The following is a 22,091-nucleotide window of genomic DNA, read 5'->3' on the forward strand; positions in this document are numbered from 1 at the left end:
GAAATAGGGAGGGAGGGAAGGAAGGAAGGAAGGAAAGAAAAAATGTATCTTTTAATTCATAGAAAATTAAACAAAAAAGAAAATTATGCCACCAACGTAATTGAGCACAACAAAAGCTACTGTTATTTATGAGATTCTCCTTTAGAAAGCTATTTGAGCTTCTCTTACTTCTATGCCTCATGTATTTATTACAACTGAAACCAGGTCAAAATTTACATCCAGGAGCAGCCTCAAATGGAAGGAGAGAAGTTGAGAGACAAGTGGGTATACAAGGAAGAAAGGTGCTCTCACCTCCTCTGCCTCAGTGATGGGGGAGCACCTAAGCTGCCTTCCATTTTCCACCCCCACATTCCCCACAAAGGCCTTCTTGCCCTTACTTTGTATTTTCTGTTTTAGACTTCTTCCAGTAATATCGAGAGCATATGGCTGGTTTGGGCAGAAACTAGGAAGCCACATAAATTATTTTTCCTGACTTAGAATTATGTTCCTCCTGGAGAAAAAAAAAAAGGTTCTCTGTGGCCATTCCAACACAAAACATTTTTTTTTTTCTTGATGTTTATCTAAATCTGCTGCAAGGAAAAATAACATGATTCCTTTTGTCAAATGAGATATCAAAAATGAGGTTTAATTTAATGTTTTTCTATTGATTCAGAAGTTTTTAGTCTAAACAAATAATTACTAACTGGAGTAGGTGGCTAAGTGCCTACTCGTGTAGCTGTAGTGGGGCATTAGAATTGCAGAAAGCCAGCACTGTCACTAGAAGGAAGCATGAGTATCTGAACCATCTCACCCATCAGGTCAGCTTGACTCATCACCGAAAAGGTAAAGAAAGAAAATGACAAAAGAAAGTCTCCCTCAAGTGAAATATATCTGCATTGTTACTGTCCGTGGGTAGTTCACAGTTTTTGTAATAGGAAAAACATCATCACTGAATATGAAGTGTGCTTATGCGTTCATGTGTGTGTGACAGAGAGAGGATACTAAAGACTGAGTTCCAGTCAATGTCTGGAGACAAAAGGAATAATGGAGTGTGCATGCATGGGTTCTGGTTATTTCTATATGCAAAGATAATCATTTATTATCTTGATGAAGCATTCTTCTCTCATTACAGTTTTTACCATCAAAAGGTTGGCATGATCTAGGTTCTTGGTGTAAAATACAAGATGTGTTTTAAAATACAAGATCTATACAAACCTATTTGTAGAGATCAATGCCACTTACATGTCTCTATCACCACCTTTCATTTGCACTGATAACTTGGATGAAGTATGTCCTGGCACAGGCTTGACACAAAATATGAAGTTTCCAAAGGCTGGGTCCCTCCTATACACAGTAGCCATTCCTTCATGTTTGTCTTCTACATATTGATATAGGGAGATCAAAACAGTTTCACAGAAATTGTTGAAAGGTATTCATTAAGAGTTCAATGGTGAGATAAATAGTTCCAGTGTGATGAATGGGGAAAGTGCACTGGCCTAAAAGGAGATCTGAATTCTAATGCTGCCACTTATTAGCCATAAAAGCTGTAACTTACATTCTGGGTGTCAGTTTCTTTGTTTGGAATGTGAAGAAGCTGACATTTCCCAAAGGATGATTTGAATAGATATGAATGTGAAGAAAAGGAGTTTGAATTTGAGAAACTGAGTGCTGTGTTCAGAATTCTATATTGGCAGACAACCTAGAATCTTTAAGATGTTCATATGGATGGAAACTCTTTCAGAGAACAATACAATATCATGCATCTCCCAAACCCTCTTGGAACCACATTTCACAAAACATTTCTAAGGACTGGTGATCCAACAAACCTGCGTGTTCTGCACATGCATCCCAGAACTTAAAGTATAATAATCATGAAAAAAAAAGGATGGGTGATCCATAACATGTGCTTTGGAATACACAGGGTGAGATGACAGCCTTCAGATTCTGTTTGACTGGTCCTGCCATGATCTGGTGATGGGGCTCTCTGGGCCTGGTAGAGTTCAGTTGACCCTGCTGAGGGTTGTGGCCATGTTTCCCCGAATATCTCCACAGCAACAGCCAACTGCAGCTCCTTGGATGCCAACAGAGCCTCTCTTCTGGATACTGGTCATGCGTGCCCCCTCCACACACATGCACCAGCAACTTCGTGCACGGCGGTGTGTTCCCCCATGATCCCTGTTTGCCCACATCCATTGCCAGGTTTCTTCCCTGCCCTTGGTGGAGGAAAATCTGGTTATGAAAGGTACCCATACTTTATTGCTCTGTCGAATAAAACAGGTGCAACCTGGGTGATGTAATTAGAGATTTCATGAGCACTTTTACTTTATTGTATGTTGTTTTATTTTATCCTCTGCTTAGAACTAGAATTATAAGAATGAATAACGGTCTCTGCCAGACAAATGACATCATCCCTCCTCTCAAGTTGCTTACAGATTGGTGGGTGAGACAGATCTCTAAACAAATGGTTTTAAAACAATGTGATCAGTGTTACATTAGTAGTATGTGCAAGTTGCTACAGTAAATCTTGATTTTTTTTAAGGTTAGCTCTATATTTGTTTTATCAAGGCAGGGCATTATGGAATTCTTGGTCTTTCAGAATATAAAGGGCTTAAATAAAAGATGAGTCTATAAATTTCCTACTTATTTATTTATTTATTTATTTATTTATTTATTTATTTATTTTTGAGACGGAGTCTTGCCCTGTTGCCCAGGCTGGAGTGCAATGGCACGATCTCGGCTCACTGCAACCTCCGCCTTCTGGGTTCAAGGGATTCTCCTGCCCCCAGCCTTCTGAGTAGCTGGGGTTACAGGCATGTGCCACCATGCCCAGCTAATTTTTTGTATCTTTAATAGAGATGGGGTTTCACCATGTTGGCCAGGCTGGTCTTGAGCTCCTGACATCATGATCCACACACCTTGGCCTCCCAAAGTGCTGGGATTACAGATGTAAGCCACCACACCTGGCCAATTTCCTGTCTATTTACCGTGGTGGGATGCTTCAGGTGACTGTAGATTTTCCTGTTCATTTGTCGACAAGAAATAAAAATTCCATGAATGACTCTTTTGCTCTTAAAGAACATTGTCAATGAAATTGACATGCCAGGCACCTTGCTAGGTGCTGGTACAGAGCCAGTAAGAGGCTCACTCTGCTTACATGGCCTTTGTGCATCTGCTGATCAACTAGTGAGGAGGTGGTCTTTACACTCATAATTCCTCAGAAAATAAACGGGGCACATGCAGGTCACAACTGAAGAGAATCTAGATATCAAAAATCACTGCAGTGGCCCTGTCTGCCCATAAAGTCTCCCCCACACTGCCTAGAAGCTGCCACCCGAATTCCTGTCTATATGGTTAGTTCTGTGCAGCCATGTGCTGAGTTTAGAGTACCCAGTGCTCAATCAAACCCTAATCTAGGTGTTGCAGTGAAGTAATTTTATACATGTGGTTAAAATCTATAATTAGTTGACTTTATGTAAAGAGGATTACCCTCAGTAATGTGGATGGGCTTCAATCAATCAGTTGAAAGGCCTTATGACCAAAAACTGAGGTTTTTTTGACAAGATTCTGTCTCAAGACTGCAGAATCAACTCCGGCCTGAGTTTCCAGCCTGCCAGGCCACCCTGTGGATTTCAGACTTGTTACTTACCACAGTCATCCCAGCCAATTCCCTAAAATAAATCTTTTTTTTTTCCCTGTTCTGTTCTGAGAACCCTGACTGATCCACAGTCCCCTATACACAGGCCTCTAGAGATTCCCCTAAGTGAACTAATCTTCTCCACCCTCAACCCCCTCCCTCCCCAAGCTCAGAGAGTCTTGGATCTATTTCACAATCCATTAAGGGTCAGTTCTATTATGAATGAAACCAGCTTTAAGGGTTTGCACCATGTGGGAACTTAACCGTCATTTAAACATGATTTCTACATGAAAAAGCAACCTACAAATACACTTTGAATTATTTGGCATGTCATATATTACTTTATATCATCTTATCTTTATAATCAGTCTCTGAAGTAGTTATTTCTATCCTCACTTCATGTTTGAAAACCTGAAATTAAAAGATGTTCAGGTAATTAGGCTAAAAATCACATATCTGGTCTAAGTAGAGTCAGATTTGAACTCAGGTTGACCTGATATACTGTATCCATTGCACCATCCTCCTTCCTTGTAAGTGAAAGACTACCTAAGTAAGAATTACATGGTAGAAAAATATTTTATTTTCTTCTGTGCCACTTTTATAAGCATTCTCTATAGAGAAGGATTTAAACATTAGCTAACATTTATTGAGGACTTACCATGTACCTGGCTCTTGTTTTAAAGATTCTTTAAGTGAAATGTCTGGGTTAAGTTATATATCGTTTCTGTAGTTGGGCATTTCAAAATCCTAAGACATTGTTAGTACTAATGATTTTCCCAGCTCCATCAACTTTGGGTCATAGATATTTAATGAAAGATCTCTACTCCTGTTTTTAAATAATCAGTGTTTCATATTGACATTGAATACTATATAAATTATAATAAAAAGGTGGGATTGTTCTTGATTTTTTTTTTTTTTTTTTTTGTAGGTTTTGTTTAGTCTTTCTGTCCTTTTTTTTTTTTTTCGAGATAGAGTCTCACTCTGTCACCCAGGCTGGAGTGCAGTGGCATGACCACAGCTCACTGGAGTCTTCAACTCCTCGGCTCAGGAGATCCTCTCACCTCAGCCTCCCAAGCAGCTAGGACTACAGGCACATGCCTCCACACCCAGCTAATATTTAAATAGTTTTTTGAAATGAGGTCTTGCTGCATTGCCCAGGCTGGTCTCAAACATCTGGGCTCAAGCAATCCTCCTGCCTCAGCCTCCCAACATGTTGGGATTACAGGCGTGAGCCAGTGTGCCTGGCCTGTCTTGTTTTTAAAAATGTTTTGAACCCCACTGCCCCTGGCCCCCAGAGGCTGATGTACAAGAACATGAAAAAGCATTTAAACATCAGGCTTCCTGCCCTAACTCTGCACATGTGATAACCCAGGTGATGGACCCACTTCATCTGGGCGGTCATCTCCAACCCTGGCCAGTGTTTTCTCTGACTCTTGGCTACACAGGGACCCCTTTAAAAAGACATGCAGGTCTGTGTTTATTCTGAAGACACAGAGCTTTTAAGAAATATTCTTCTACACGACTACAATGAGTACAGAAGTACAATCAGTAAAACTAAAGGTAACTAAAGACCAAGGAGCTCAATTCAATAAGTATTACTTTAGGGTCTCAAAACTATTTTTCGACAAGGATCTACTAAGTGCTTGCTTTACAGAAGGTACTTGAGGAGGAATGAAGATGAATAACAGTATCTATCTGATTAATAATGAATATGGCAGAACCCTGTGGCAGACACTCTAACAGTAGCACTTTTCTAAGCAATGGTAGCAACCAATTAGTGGTAGTGAAATCTTTGTAATGGGTCACAAATACCGTTATTTTTAATTAAATAGAATACAATAGAAGAGAATGAAAATAAAGACAGACTGCATGGCATGCCAAAAGGTTAAGTATTTCTCTCTGTCTTTCACTTGTATACGTGCTTATACTGGTTTCCAAAGTAACATGTATTTCTTACTGTGAGATGTAGCCAAAAGCTATTTAAAAGCCACTGCTGTAGAGAGAGAGAAAAAGAAAACAAAAGCCTTGCTCTCAAGAAGTTTGCATCTTGCTGGGAAGATAAAGCTATTCATGAACAGCAGAATCCTTTGTCTATGGCAACTGATGACTAAGAGATAAAATTAACGTTGCTGACTTAGTGTCCCATGGGATTAAGATCACGGGAAAAAGTCAATGTGACAGTATGTTACTCCTTTCTCTTTGAAAAACTTTCTTCACTCAGCTTCCAGGACAGACAACACACCCGTGTTGATCCTGCCTAGTTTGTGGTTTCTTAGCTCCAAACTTCTAAGGGTGGAGCAATGCTGAGAGGACATGGCTCCTGGACCATTTCTCTTTTCTACCAACACACACTCCTTAGGTCAGCTCCTTCATTCTCAGCGTTCTGAGTACCAGGTGTCTGCCCACAGGGGTGTTTGCAGCCAGATTGCCTGAAGCCCCAGTCTTAGATAGTCAGCTACCCTGTTCAACATCTCTGCTTAGATGACCCATGGGCATTTCAAACTTCCTACATCCCAAACTGAACTCCTAATCTCCGTGTCTACTCCTTCTTTAGGCCTCGTCATCTCAGCTAACGGGAATTCAGTCCTTCCAGTTGATCAGGCCGAAAACCTTGGAGTCGCCCTTTACTACTGTTTCTCAGTCCGCATATCCAAATCATCGTTAACAAACCTCTTGGCCCTATCTTCTCCCTCCACTGCTGCTCCACCCTGGCTTCTCCCCTTTAGTTACAATCTAGGTTATTACATGAGCCCCCAAGGGTCTCTGATTCTACCCTTGTTGCCCTTGAGCCATTCTCAATTTGGCAACCTGAGTGATTCTCTTAAACTAAAATGTGTCTGTGTCTCATCAAAGCCTCCATTCTATTCCCATCTCACCCCGAGTAAATGCCACAGCCCTTACCACAGCCTATAAAGCCTCCCGAAATGGACCCCCATAGCCCCGCAATCACTGTCCTCACCTTCTGCCACCTCTCACTCCACTCCGCTCACCTGGCCTCCCGCTGGGTGCATAGTAGTCCTGCCCTTCCTTCAGGACTTTCTCATCTGTGCTTCTTTCTGCCTTGAGCACTCTGCTGCCAGACCCCAGGGCAGACTCCCTCACTCCATTCAGTCAGTACCTAGAGGTCTCTTAACGTAGCCTCCGATGATGACACTATTAACATTGCCTATCCTACCACCCTCCTCTCCTCCACACACTCTTTCCCCCTTTCCTGCTTTCATTTTTCCATAGCACATATCATTGCCTAACATACATTTTGCTTGTTTTATTAGTGGCTGCCCTCTCCCTTCCCCATGAGGGCAGAGCTTTATTTTTAAATTTTAGATTCAGGCCGTACATGTGCAGGCTTGTTACATGGATAGATTGCATAATACTGAAGTTTGGGCTTCTATTGAACTCATCATCCAAATAATGAACAGAGTACCCAGTAGATAGTTTTTCAACCCTTGCCCTTCACCATCCCCTCTTTTGGAATCCCCATTGTCTACTGTTGCCATCTTTATGTCTGTGCGTACCCATGGTTTAGCTCCCACTTACAAGTGAGAACAGGCAGTATTTGGTGTTCTGTGTCTGCATGAATTCATTTAGGATAATGACCTCCAGCTGCATCTGTGTTGCTGCAAAGGACATGATTTTGTTCTTTTTTATGGCTGCATAGTATTCCATGGTGTATATGTACCACATTTTCTTTATCCAACCTACCATTGATGAGCACCTAAGTTGATTCGATGACTTCAGTATTGTTTAATAGGGCTGCGATCAACATGTGAGTGCAGGTGTCTTTTTGGTAGAGTGCTTTATTTTCCTATATATACTCAGTAGTATGATTGCTGGGTCAAATGGTAGTTCTATTTTTAGTTCTTTGAGGAACAGAGATTTTTTTTCTTTGCCTATCAATTGCTGTACCTAAAATAGCACCTGTTTCATGATACAGTCCTCTCTATGTATCTGTCAGTTCTGCATCTGTGGATTTAACCAACCATGGGTCAAAAATATTTGGAAAAAAAAAAATCCACAAAATTGCACAAAACAAAACTTCAATTTGCTGTACCCTGAGTACTATGTTGAATCCACACAAATGAAGTGATGTGCAGGCATTGTATTAGGTATTACAAGGAATGTAGAGATGACTTAAAGTATATGGGAAGATAATGCATAGGTTATATGCAAATACTATACCATTTTATATCAGGAACTTGAGCATCCATGGATTTTGGTATCCTGGAACCAGTCCCCCACAGATACCATAGGACGACGACTGTATATACTCCATAAATATGTGTTGAATAAGTGAATGAATACTTTTAAAGCATTTTGATAAAGTCACAGAAGAAGTGGCACTTTTAACTGCAGCTTAACCACGAAGTAATCAGTTTAAACTGAAAGAAGAGAACCCTGTAATGAATATTCCAGTTGGAACACTTCCTTTCAATGGACCTTGAGCTAGCCCGGAAGCAGTGATTTGGATAACTATTGAGTGTATCATACTCATCTGTACACATGTTTGTGGGACATCCTCTGTTCATTATCGATACCTTGCTGCCTGTGGAAAGTAGATTGAAACGTAGTTTAAAGTACACACCCTCAAGAGGCAATGTCCCTGTATGATGATTATGAAAGTGGAATTTTGAATCACACATGTGCATGAGGACACCAAAATATTATTCAGTTATTTTCCCGATATCAAGAACTAGATGCATGTGGTTTGATGGTTTCATTGCATTAGAATGGATGGGATTCAGGGAGGAAAGATTATTTTGGCCCATTTGAATGCCATATGCTTTCAGGTGTTGTAAATGTAGCTTGGAATAAAAAGTCCAAACAGTCCCAAGATGCAGTGGGAATCAGACAATGATGACGAAAAGCAGGAGCTTCTGAGTTGTAGCTCTTCCTAAATCTATCAGGATTTTTGTTTGTTTATAAATGTCAAAAACGTAAGTTAATGATTCACAAGGAAGCCTCATTTGAGAAACTTAATACTTCAAAATTGATAATAGAGAAACTAAAGGAAAATATTTGCTGAAATCTATTTTAAAATTTATAATTTTAAAATTAAGTATTAATACTTGAGATGATTGACTTGATAATTTATAGACTCTAGCTGTACCATTTGTTAATAATAACATTATCAGATTTTGTGTCCTAAGGAAAAAATTCATATACAAGGTTGACAAGTAGTTAGGTGTGTACAGCAACAGACAGATGTGCCGAAAGGTTTATGTGATTTTAGACAATACCGAGGATTAGTGTTGATGAATGATGTTTCCACATGTGGGCTTCTATTGACACCAAGAGGAAGGTCACTAACCTTCTACCCACATCTCTGCCTCTCAACACCAGACACAGAATTCTAGTTTGCCTCAGGGAATTCAATGTTCGCAACTAGGAATCATAGCAACAAACAACATAGGATGTGGTGAATAGACACCAGCACACTAGTAACTATAACAATAATGGAAAGCTATGATGGCTCAACTAACAATTCCAAGCCCACAGCTAATGCCCTCCAATACGCCAGAAAATGAAGTTACATTAAAAACTAAAAAAGGGTTCTAAGTGAGCTTATCTCCTATATAGTAAGTGGAAAAAATATATTTACCATAGACCTAGACCTCTTTTTTTTTTTTTTTTTTTTTTTTTTTTTTTTAAAGGGAGTCTCACTCTGTCACCCAGGCTGGAGTGCAGTGGTGCCATCTTGGCTCACTGCAACCTCCTCCAACTCCCAGGTTCAAGCAATTCTCCTGCCTCAGCCTCCTGAGTAACTGGGATTACAGGCGCCCACCATCATGCCTGGCTAATGTTTGTATCTTTAATAGAGATGGGATTTTACCATGTTGGCCAGGCTGGTCTCGAACTCCTGACCTCAAGTGATCTGCCCGCCTCAGCCTCCCAAAGTGCTGGACCAAGCATCTAAGATTCAGTACTTGTTACAAGTTCCAAAATGCTATGGGATTGTATCTCCCAGCAACTTCACACTTGAATATAAGTTTTAATAGAAAATTACTGTAACAAAGTTTTGAAACTCTTATAGACTGCAGCCTGGTGTGATGAAAAGAGTGTAGAAATTTGAGTAAGACAAACCTGTCTTTCAGTTCTGACAAGCTGTAACGTTTGGTGTAAGTTATTTCATACCACTAAGTCTCAATTTTTTCATCATTGCAATGGCATTAAGATAACATAGGGTTTTTGTATTACGTGAAATTATGTTTGTGTATTAGGTGTTATAAAATGGCTACCAGCAGGTCCTAAGGTCACATGCATCCTTATTAATGTATTCAGTGGGAGAGGAGGTATCTTTGTCCTGGCATTTCATGTACAGGTCCAGAGACGCTTGCTGACTGAGTAAGCTTAGACCATTCACCTCTGCCCTGAGCCAAGCAATGAAGCCAGGAAGTGTGATTTGCTGTTTGTCCTACCCTAACTCCTGGGCTACTCCTTAAATACATGGACCTCGAGTTGGGGAGAAATCTTTTCCCAGAGCAAAGTCAGGAGGCTTGGCTACAAGAACCAAAAGTGGAACTGGGATAGCTAAACCCATACGTATTCACTACAGTCAAAAGAGTGGGTGAATAATTAATAAAATTCATTTCCCTTCCTGTCCCTACATCATACTAGAATCTTAGTATCTTAGCTGCTATTTCTTGTAAAAAAATTTTTGAGACAAGGTCTCACTGTGTTGCCCAGGCTGGTCTTGAACTCCTGGATTCAAATGGTCCTCTCCCCTCAGCCTCCCAAGTAGCTGGGACTACAGGTGCATTCTACCACGCCCAGCATCTTAGTTATTATGTCTTGATGTGATGTCACAAGGGTGTCTTATCCACAGGTAGTGCCCCTTTTAATGTCACCCAGGACCTCAGTAACATTTTCTACTAGTCCCCAAAGGCCCATGGCTCCCCAATCCCTTGGAGACTGCAGACCGAGCCCCTCTGCCATTCCCCCGCAGGGCTGTTTATCAGTGGCATGTGCACTTCACACACATATGTTCAACTTTTAAGGAACAGTTTCATCACCGGGAAAGGGGATTTATGGGAACAAACTTCAAACCCAGTAGGAAATTCAGAGGTACTGAGATTTAATACTCGACTCGGCTTGACTTACTTAAAGCTGCTTTTTACTCGTTTCCTTCATCCACCCTCCAGATTCACCAGATCCACTCAAAACTTATAAACTCCTTTAACACCAGAGACTGTGTTTTATCAAATGCTTTTGGTGTATTTACCCAGCCCCTGCTCTGGTGCTGGGTACCCTGTAGGTACTATACATGTCCGTGGGTAAGAATAATTCTATAGGGTCGTGGTAAGCAAATTACCATTATATATCACTGTTTACAACGTTCTATTCTTTCAAGATCATTTAAAAATGTTATTTGGAAGAGCTGTGGCAGAGGGTATAAATTCTATTTAAAGAGGTAGGTATTTACTCTTATCCTTAAAAGGTAATTTTAAGCAATCTAAAACAAATTAAGTTTTCCACCAGTTTCGGGCTTCCAGGGGAGTAAGAAAGGGCGGTTGCCAGGGAAATCTTCTCCTGATTGGGAAGCGACAGTCATGCCTAGGGATCTGCACATTGCATAATTGTAATTTTCCTATTCTTGCTCTTTTTTTTTTTTTCTGTTTTTGCTATGAGAAGAGCAAGCTAAAAAGGCTAAAGGGACATTTAAGCCAAGTCGCATTTGTCAAGGTGAAAGCTGTGTGGAGCAGAAAAGCAGTTCTCCCAGCTGCAAAGAAGATGCAAAGAAATCGAGTGAGTAGGGAATCTGAGAGCCCACTAAAAGTGCTTAGAAGGCCAACACATTACAGCCATTTCTCTAAAAAGCTGTAGGCAGGAACCAAAAGTCCAGGGCGGAGCCTTCCTACAAATGCTAAGACACTGTTGGGACGCTTCAAGGCTCCCAAAGCCACCCTTAAAGGTGTGTCTGTCCTGCAAGTTTTCTAATCACCCCCGCACCCCCATCCCGAACTGTTCATGTTTGTTTAAACAGCAGCTGCAAACAGTACTTGGTAAGGCAACCCCAGACCAGGAAATGACAACACTCTTTCACTTCAGCATTAAGTATTTATTATTTTGAACCCTCTTTTAGCAGTGCTAGAAAATTAGTGACACGAGAACTTTTGTGCTTACTTGAATGGTTACATTTTATTTTAAAAACCACTACTGTTGAGTGGGAGTATGCACCCCATTCTTTTCTTCTTTTTCTTAGTTTATTGGTTCATTCACTTAATCATCACAGATTCATCAGAGGCAAGGTGATATTATTAAAAGTTTTGGTGTCAGACAAATACACATTCCTACCAATTATTATGACCTTGGGCAAGTCCTTTCATCTTTTTTTTTTTTTTTTTTTTTTTGACACAGAGTCTCACTCTGTCTGCCAGCTGGAGAGTGGTGGCACCATCATAGCTCACTGCAGTCTCAAACTCTTGGGCTCAAGCAATCTTCTTGTCTCAGCCTCTCAAGTAGCTAGGACTACAGGCACATACCACCACCACACCAGCTACACTTAAAAAATTCTTTTGTAGAGGTGGGATCTTGCTATGTTGCCCAGGCCAGTCTCAAACTCCTGGAATCAAGTGATCCTCCTGCCTTGGCCTCCCAAAGTGCTAGGATTACAGGTGCAAGCCATTGCACCTGGCCATTTTACCTTTTTGAATCTCAATTTTGAAGCAGTAGGATGGAAATAGTAATGCCTATTTCATACAACTGCTGCAAAGATTAAAATAAAGTAACATAGGCACTGCCCCTAGCTCATTGAGATTATTCCATAATTGTCAGATATTTCATGAATGTCAGATGCCCAACTCTCCTTTCATAATGTAGGTTTTTCTCCTCCTATTTACCATTCCTTTTCAAGCACAGGAAAGGCCAAACAGGTTGACCCCTAAGTCACTGCCAAGCACCCTTATTTACCTGGTTGTTGTCATTGAAACACCTTGTGCTTGGGAAGGAATCAACAGCTGCTGAGGGGTAGCTGTGCAAATAGAAACTTATCCCTGATGCCCACCATTCAACTGTGACTTTTCCTTGCTCTAATGTCTTTGTTTGCACCAAATCAACCAAATGCTAAGTTCCTTATTCCCAGTTCTTTGGTTCCTGATGAAATGGAACTTTGCTTTATGCACTCACAGCCTTGGGCTCATCACTTTTCCTCCCAAATCTCTGCAACCCAGAATAGCTCATGGAATCGCACTGGCCTGCCCTTGTATATTTTCAGGACATATGCTCCATTTCAGCTGTCCCGGCTTTCTAAGTGTCTTCATTCCTTTTGTGGCTCTCAGATTTCCCAAAATCTCACGCATTCTCATTACTCCACACCTCACCATGCAACTTCCCATCCTGAGATAATCTGCTCTCAAAGAGTCATATGCACATGGCTTCATCTCTCAACCATCGTCTCTCAGACCATCACTGGCACAGACTATATCTATTTAGTTACATTTTGATAACTGCAGCTCAGCCAAAGCGGGGCACTCAAGCTAGATGCGCTTGGGGAGAGACTTTTAAAACTAAGCGTTCCTACATCTGATAGAGTAGTTCTTGTAACTTTTCTTTCAAGGGATTGTAACTCATTATTTGTTTATCAATTTTTTCCTTCAGACAGACCTTAAAGCACTATGACATTATTTTCTTATCTGAAATATGTGCTTTGTAGTTTATCAAAAAATAATTGTTACCCAAAAGACATGTCATATGTCATATATGAATATGCTAGAATATGCTAGAAGGGGACGGGGGAGATTCCTGAACTGTCAGTGGCAGACCTCAACTTGGGCACAGTGTCACCCTACACTAGTTACTAATGTCTCCGGACCTCAGTTTCTCTATATGACAAACTGAGGTTATAATATTTACTCCTCATATCCTTCATGATGGTTGTAAGGATCATGAGACATTATGTGAAGTTATGATTTTTTTCCAAAAGCATGTCATGATAAATGTAATTGCTATTATTAATTTGGTCATTACTAAATATGAACATTAAGTTCGACAATTACTATCCCAGAATAAATCCATTTCTTGTTTTTCTTTTCATACATATTTTAAGAGTTTTTAATTTATTCTAAGAGCCATAGTTTCCACGTTTTAGCATTTTGGATATTGGGATAAATCACATATTCTATGGAGTGTCAGAATTTATTGGTGATGTTTATTTCTTTCTTAGCAACACGAAAAATGTTGGGACAATTGCATTAGTGTCTTAGATTCAGTAAAATGTGCAGTGACATGATCTCAGCTCACCACAACCTCCAACTCACGGGTTCAAGCAATTCTCCCGCCTCAGCTTCCTGAGTAGCTGGGATTACAGGTGCCCACCACAATGCCCAGCTATTTTTTTGTATTTTTAATAGAGGGGTTTTATATGTTGGCCAGGCTGAACTTGAACTCCTTGCCTCATGATCTGCCCGTCTCGGACTCCCAAAGCGTTGGGATTACAGGCGTGAGCCACCACATCCGGCCATGTGTTCCTCTTTCAACTGAGTTCAGGAAAACCTAAAGTGAGGGGAAATGTCAGCACCAAAAGCTAGTCCACTTCCAAAGCTCCCGGCAGAGACACAAATACCTGTTTGTGCCCGTGGGCCAACTTAGGAGAACCGTTTTCTTACCATGAAAGAAATTTTTACAATTTTGCAAATTATTTTTTATATAGTCCATTTGCACTTATATTCTTATACTAGAATATATAGTGGATAGAAATATGGCAGCCACTGCTTTTAATCCACTGCTTTTAATAATAAATGCCACTACTTTTAATGCCCAAGATTTTTATCATTGACCATATTCTTTAAAAGTAGCCATGAAGAAAGCCAGGTGTGGTGGCAGGTGCCTGTAGTCCCAGCTATTCAGGAGGCTGGGGGGAGAGGATCACTTGAGCCCAGGAGTTTGAGGAGCAGCCTGGGCAACAGAGCAAGACCTCATCTCTACAAAAATTAAAAAGAACCAATTGGAAGTGGAGAGAGACTATTTTTGCTCCTAACTTGCCAAAGAAAATTGAAGGTAGGCATCAGAGTCTTGGAAAGCCAAAGTCATTCATCATCGGGGGTGTCTGTGTGCTCAGTAACATGGCAGAGTACAGTGTACAGTGAAGAACTCCCATCAAACAGAACTTTATGAAACACTTCCTATGTGCTTATGGACATTACCTCATTTCATCCACACATAATTCTATGGGATAGGAAACTGAGGCACAGATAAGTTAATTAACTCACCCAAGGATGTACCTAGTAATTTACCCAGCAAAAATTTAAACCTGGAATTCAAGTCCGGGCAGTTTAATTGCAGAGCCCACCCTCTAATCCTTTGGCAATACAGCTTCCCGTGATTTCAGTAAGCTTATGGAGTAGTTGGAGAGATGAAACAAAGACAAAGAGCCATGTCCATAAAACAGCACTTCGTGATTATTTAAGTACTCAGTATAATCATGTGGACCGAGGGTTGGGATACTTTCTCTATGAGCCATATTGTCTCCATCGCTACCATAAAGCTCTGCCCTTGTAGCTCAAAGTCAGCCATAGATAACACAGAATGAATGGGCATGCCATGTACCGATAAAACTTTATTTACAAAAATAGATGATGAAACAGATTTAGTCTGCAAGCTATATTCTGCTGACCCCTTATATAGATGGTACATGCTATAAATTTCATAAAGGAAAAGATTAATTTAGGCTGAAGTAGTTGGAGGGAGTTTTGGGAGAGCAGATTCAACTTTAAGGAAGACTTGAGATAGCTTGAGATGAGCTATGTGACCTGACCCCCTTTGCTTCTCTTGCTCAGTGCTCTCTGACCAGGCTGGCATTTTCATTCCTAGGGCTGCAATTACTACAATCTTCTTCTTACTCTAGATACTTTGCACCGGCTGATCCTTCTGCCTGGAAGCTCTTCCCCTAGATCCTTCCAAGGCTGGCTCTTCTGGTCATCAAATCTCTCAGATGTTACTTCTTCAGGGGGCTTCACTGAAGGAGAAGTTGAAGCAGCCCCCCTCCCGCTACCCTGGCACACCCCCTTATCTTATTTCCTTATAGCATTTATGCTTTCTGAAATTATCTTGTTCATTTATCAAGTGCTTGTCTATTCGCTGTCTCTTCTAGCTCTCCTTCTAGAATATAAATTACATGGAATGAGACCAACGTTTGTATTATTCACTGGTGTGTATTCCCAGCACCCAAACCATCGCTGGCAAGTAAACAATGAAAAAATACCTGCAGAAGTAAAGAAACAAGGGAGTGAGACAGGAAGAGAGACAGAAAATATGAGCATGCCTCATTAGGTGGTGTTTTATTGTCTCCTGTTCTGTGACTGAATAGACTACAACCTTCATTAGAATGGCCCATCCTTCAGTGCCCGTGACATCATTTCAATTCAGAAAGCATTCTCATCCTGGCTGGGCACGGTGACTCACCCCTGTAATCCCAGCACGTTGGGAGGCGAAGGCAGGCAGATCATGACGTCAGGAGTTTGAGACCAGCCTGGCCAACATGGCGAAACCCCGACTCTACTAAAAATACTAAAATTAGCCAGGCATGGTGGTGGGCACCTATAATCCCAGCTACTAGGGAGGCTGAGGCAAGAGAATCTCTTGAACCCAGAAGGCAGAGGTTACAGTGAGCTGAGATCGTGCCACTGCACTCCAGTCTGGGTGACAGAGCGAGACGCCATCTCAAGAAAAAAAGATATTGAAATAATTATTTCAGTACGTTCAAGACCAGCCTGGCTAACATGGCAAAACCCTGTCTCAACTAACTATACAAAAATTAGCTGGACGTGGTGGCACAGGCCTATAATTTTAGCTACTGAAGAAGCTGAGGCAGCATAATCGCTTGAACCGGGAGGTGGAGGTTGTGGCGAGCTAAGATCACGCCACTGTACTCCAGCTCAGGCAACAGAGCAAGACAGTATCTCAGAAAAAAAAAAAAAAAAAAAAAAAAATTCCCTATCTTGTAATTAGAGGGTGTTAGCCCTTGATCATGGCCATTTCTTAGTCCAGGGCAGCTCTTCCGGTTTTCTGAATGATAACATGTGGTTTCAGTGATAGATGGGCTATCACTGAAACAGCGAATGCACACTAATCCTCATTTTGTTTTAACAAAAATTAAGATTTCTGTTGGAGTGCTAATGCTTAAACATAATAATTAAAGAGCAATTAATCCTCTTTTCTCATCCATAACTACTGTAAAATCTAACCTGTATTATTTTGTTTTTATTATTGTTTGTTTATGTTTGTTGAGTCCAACCCCCTCCTAAACTGGTGCACACACGCAGGGCATCCCACCAGCCTAAAATCAATGAGGTCCTGCACTGTTTGTCTCTGCTCCCACTTTCCTTCCACCAAGACTTCCAATTCCTGAAAGTGCCACCACAGTAATAATGCAGGCTTTTCTGAGACAGCTGCAAGGTTATCTTTTTCTTTGGATTTTCCTAAATCTTTTCTCTCTGTGCAGCTGAAATGGAAAGACACAGCAACCTCTGCCCAGCTCACAATAGCAGCTGCAGCCATGTAATTCCCCCTTTCTTTCCAATCAAAAGGGATTAACATTTCACTCTTTGGACCTGGTATGCTTACCACTCTATATGCTTTTTTCTAAAACTATCCACCTAAGTAACATCTCCCTTTTGCTTTAGTGTTTAAGAAACAAAAAATAAAAACTGACTCGATTATACCCATGGTAATGGCCCTTGCAGTTCAGCAACTGTGTGTTTCTTCTCCAAGGTCTCGATTTTCTGTCTTTACACTTTCCCTAGAACTGATTACTGTATTATTTTATGTGTAATCTTGTTGTATGCTACCTTTAGGTATATAAATAATGTATTACTATTCAAATTCCACTCCAATGGAAGTCGCTTCCACACAACTTCTTAGCTGCCATCATTTGAAAAGTATGATTAATTGAAAGATCTACAGGTTAAATACTTCTCAGCTGATTCCCTAAACAACAATTACAGACTGTTTCTAGTAGTAGTTTCCACACAGACTGGAGTGCAGTGGCACGTTCTCAGCTCACTGCGACCTCTGCCTCCCGGGTTCAAGAGATTCTCCTGCCTCAGCCTCCCTAGTAGCTGGGACTATAGGTGCCCGCCACCATGCCTGGCTAATTTTAGTATTTTTAGTAGAGTCGGGGTTTCACCATGTTGGCCAGGCTGGTCTCAACTTTTAAAACAAATATCTGAACAAAATTTGCCTTGTTTTGTTGCATAAGCCATATGAGCTAATCAGTTTGTCATGAGTCTCTGATATACTCCAGAGAGCAATGCTTATGAACTTCACACCAGTGTTGAGAAATAGCAAGTGTGGGGTGCATCATCTATGACCCTCAGCTGTACCAAGTGAATTTTTAAAATGCAATTGCTAAGCCTGTAATGAGGCTCTGAATGTGATCCTATCTCTGCAGTGAGTCACCTGCCAATGCAAGGAAAACAAGACTGTTCTCAGCATTTACAATTTCCTGAGAAATCTTTGTTGCTGTGGTGATTTTGATGCTTTTACCTAAAAAAGTAAAAACATGACATTGTTACTAGCATAAGTAATAAATGGCAAGTGTATCAAATGTGATGAGCACAAAGGTGTCCGGGACTATAATTGCTCAGTTCTGCAGGTGCCACAAAGCACAGCCTAGAAAGACAAGGAGCATCAAACAGTGGTCAACATGTGGCCCTAAGAACTGCCTCATTGGAACTCAGCCCCTTCTTAGCTGTAACTCTGGGTGAGTTACATAACTTTAGTGTCCTCCTTTGTAAAATGGGAATAATAGTAATACACCCCTCCACTGTGTGGATCAAATGAGCTGATATTTATAAAGTGCTTAGAACAGTGCCTGCGCACAGGAGCACAATATAAGAATTGATTAAATGAAATGAACATGCTGCAGGGTGATGCTTCATCTTGGTTAGGACTTTTCAGAATTAGAACCTACAAACCACTTTTTTAAAGTCCACGAATAGTAGCACTTCTTCAATCTGAAGTTCTTAGATCTAAACTTTCAAGTTATACAGGTAAATTCACAATTAAAAAGGAAAGAATGATCCTCTTTTAGTATAACATCTATTCTCACTTCCTTAGAACCTATGATATTTAGAAATCTCTGTCTGATATGTGTGTGCGCTATTGTGGACAATTTTCTTAACACTTTAGATTTCATCGTGATATATTATGAATCATAAAATTTTGATTAATGTAATTTTATCTTAGGAGTTAAACACTTCCAACTGTAGTGCTGCTGTTTTAGCTGTGTGTCCTTTGGCAAGTTACTTACCTTCTCTGAGCTCCTGCTTCTCACCTGAGAAAAACAGAAAAATATGCACAGGTTGTCGTATTGATGAAGTGAGATCTTGTAGGCAAATGTTTTTTAGCAGAGTTAATGTTAATAATGAAGTACCATGTTATTTTAATGTATAAGCAGTAAATTGTTAATATCAAAGTATTAAAAGCCTTTTTATTTTCTCATTGCAAACCTGGCCAATTCCAGGGAGCCTTTCCTGGATCCTCCTTTCCCGGATCCTCCTTTCCCATCACCATTACTGCTAACTCTCGTTTCTCTTCTCGTCTCTGTTATAAATATGTTGAGGGCAAGAACAAGCCTCCCCCTTTTTTGGTCTCTTTTACTTAAGCCTTGTGCAGTGAGTGCTCTGTGCACTGTAGGATGTTTGCTATGTTACTTCTTAATGGATAAAAAGAGTGGCTACTATGCATCTTTTTTCACATCATGAAAAATGAAGAAGGAATGAGATCTAGGTTGAGTTCATGTTGAAGTGGAAAATCTAAGAGGAACTTAAGAGAAAGCCACGAAGACGGCTTCTAAAACATAGTGCAATGTTCTGCTGAACTCGGAGAAAATGACTGTGGAAAGAAAAAAAAGAGCAGTGCACTAACAGCATTATTTTGTTGTGGTACCCACAGTTAGGGACTTAGAGTAGGATCCAGCGAAGCAAAAGGAAAGGAACAATTCAGACAAGTAGTAGCTATACCAGGTAAGTCACAGAATCAGAAGGCCAAAAGGGGAGAAACTTGCAAGAGGAGTTATTTGTATGTAAGTGTGTGCATGGGTGTGCAGAGGCCAACAAAAAATAAAAGCAAGAAAATGCCATTATCTTCCAGAAGGAGATCATTGAAAACCTTTAGAGAGTGCTTTAAGCAGATCTTTGGAAGCTGAATCCAAATTAAGAAAGATTCAGAAAGAATAAGTGATTGGGGAGTAAATGCAGCTGGTGGAGACCACTGGTTTAGGAAGAAGACAGACTGGATATGAGATGGTCAAGTCGAAAGGTTCAAGGAAGGCATAGATCAATCAGAAAACATTCCCGAATCTTAAATGGCAATTGAAAACAAATCACTGGAAAGCTTAAATAAAATTGCTCTCCTTTCCAATGGCATTCTTATGCCTGACTCAACTATTATCAGTGTGAGAAAACTGAGATGCACACATGATTCAAAGCCAATGGTTTTAATTTTTCCTAATACATGAGTCATGTTAAAGATTGAAAGACATGGATTTGTATGTATTCAAAATATTCTTGAGCCTATTACAATACAATATTGTTATTGAAAGGTTAATGTCTAAAGTTTCAGATAATTATATTACCAACATGCAGTACCATACCAAAAAAAAAAAAAAAAAACTTGGTCTTATTTATACGTTTTAAAATAAGTAAGAGGATAATTGGAATGTTTATAACACAAAGATACGACAAATGCTTGAGGTGATGGATACTCCATTTACCCTGATGTGATTATTACACATCATATGCTTGTATCAAAATAGCTCATGTACTCCATATATACTTACTGCGTACTCATAAAAATTAGAAATGTTAAATCTAAAAAAAAAAAGGGGGGGGAAAAGAAAAGAAAAAGGTAAGATTTTGTAAAATGTGATTTATCTGTTTTCTATCTGAATAGGTTCCTCAAGATGAATGGACAGGGTACACCCCTCGAGGTAAAGATGATGAAATTCCATGCCGAAGAATGCGGAGTGGTAGTTATATCAAGGCCATGGGGGATGAAGACAGTGGAGACTCAGACACGAGTCCCAAGCCTTCTCCAAAAGTTGCTGCACGGAGAGAAAGCTATCTCAAGGCTACTCAGCCATCCCTTACAGAACTCACCACACTCAAGTAAGTAGTCCTAACCCTGCACTTGTGATAGTCCAGGTGCTTGTATTATCACCGAGGCTCAGACGGTGTGTCTCCTACAGTAAGTGGGGCAGAAACATCCTACAGGTGGAGCAGTGCAATACATTGATTGTGACTTTAGATCTGATGTCTGTACCCCAGTGCCTTTGTAGAGAGGGGCAACAGATGTGCTCTGCATTGATCATGAGCTGAACCCCTCATCTCTAAGAAGCAGAAACAATCCAATCTTTTCAGAAGCCATTCTGGATTCTTTTAAATCCAGAATGGCTTCTGAAAAGAATTAAAATTTCTGGTCAATAAGAATATACATGTATCCCAATTCTTGAACATTTGCTCGGGCATGAAGTACATACAAGAACTTTTTCTTAAGACTCTTGAATTTTTCAGATAATTGAGTGACATAATAGAGGAGATTGTCTTGGAGAAGCTTATAGAATGTGGCCATGCTTGCAAATTGGATATGTGAAGGTTCTTGACATACATTTTTAAACTTGGGCACTCAATACGTATTACAATTTGAAGGCCTTAAAAATGTTTTGTTTGAAAATATAAATATAGTCATACAACATCTAATGATGGGGTTACATTCTGAGAAATGCATCATTAAGTTATTTCACTGTGCAAACATCATAGAGTATACTTACACAAAGCTAGATGGTCTAGCCTACTACACACTTAGGCTATATCGTGTGGCGTATTGCTCCGAAGTTGCACACCTATGCAGCAAATTACTGTACTGAAGGCTGTGGGCAACTCTCAGACAATGGTAAGTATTTGTTTATCTAAATATATCCAAACATAGAAAAATACAGTAAAAGTACAGTATTATAATCTTATGGGACCACCATATTATATGCATCATTAACTGAAATGTTGTTTTGCAGCATATGACTGTGGTCCTTAACTGTATTTGTGCTGTTTGTGAACAAAGAACAGCACTCCACAGGAAACCACTGAAATTGATTATTTTAAGCCAGACCTGATTTAATTCTAAATGCTGTTTATAGAGAGTACATTCTTTAGAGTCTTGAAATGTAGAAAATAGATAGAATTCCATTTGGACCTGAAAAATATATTACAGATAACTCATATTTTTAACTGCCATTGATTCCGTATTTTGATGAAATAACATTACTATTCGTGCATTTATATTATGTTACTAAATAAAATATTAAAAGACAAAATAAATAAAACAAAAAAATCAATGCAGTCGAGTTAAGGAAAACAAACCTATTTGTTAATCAAGAGCACTGAAAAACAGCTGACTCTTGTGCATGGGAATTTATTTAAATAGCAGAGTATGTTGTATTTTAAAGAACTGGACAGAGACAGCCTCTCATGAATTATTTGTCAAGCGT

At 40.0% G+C, this 22,091-nt stretch overlaps 1 long non-coding RNA gene across 1 annotated transcript in view; it reads left to right on the forward strand.

The window, feature by feature from the left end:
* Positions 1-20,619, forward strand: part of LOC116271507 — a 35,971-nt gene extending 15,352 nt beyond the window's left edge. The window contains exon 2 of the long non-coding RNA XR_004180131.1: positions 20,501-20,619. This is a non-coding gene — a long non-coding RNA (uncharacterized LOC116271507). The remainder of the gene's footprint in view (positions 1-20,500) is intronic.
* Positions 20,620-22,091: the final 1,472 nt, after the last annotated feature.

This window comes from Papio anubis, chromosome 19, assembly GCF_008728515.1.
Source record: "Papio anubis isolate 15944 chromosome 19, Panubis1.0, whole genome shotgun sequence".
NCBI lineage: Eukaryota > Metazoa > Chordata > Mammalia > Primates > Cercopithecidae > Papio > Papio anubis.